Here is a 499-nt window from a genome sequence, read left to right on the forward strand (position 1 = left end):
CCGAAAGAGCGGCGCTGGCTGTGCGCAGGTGGCGGTGGGCGCCGCAGAGCGCTGCTGTGGGTTAGAGGCTGGGAGACGGGGCGGGGAGAAGGCAGCGCCGCTGCCGCGACAAGCTAGCCAGGCAAAGTGATACAACCAGCACCAAATTTCTTCCCAATATGGGGGGGGTCGATGTACGTTCCCTCTGGCGAGCTGCCAGCCGAAACCCAGTCACACAGCTGGCAGAAAGGGCAGCCCGGGCAGTTGAGTAAAAGCGGAGGCTCAGGGAGGCAGAAGGGGAGCGGATAACTTTCCTGCCGGGCACGGGGTGAGCGGGCAGCCGCAGTTGCCTTAGGACCGGTGAGGGCTCCGCGGGCTCCGGGCGAGCGGGCTCTCCCGCGGCCCGGGGAATCACCGCCTTCCCCGGGGGTCCGGCAGCTCCGGCGCCGCGCCCGGGACCCCGCCGTCCCTGCGCGCCCGGGGGTCGCGCTCACCCGGCGGTCCCCGCTCCCGCTGCCCG

Source organism: Parus major, chromosome 2 (assembly GCF_001522545.3).
Source record: "Parus major isolate Abel chromosome 2, Parus_major1.1, whole genome shotgun sequence".
Lineage (NCBI taxonomy): Eukaryota > Metazoa > Chordata > Aves > Passeriformes > Paridae > Parus > Parus major.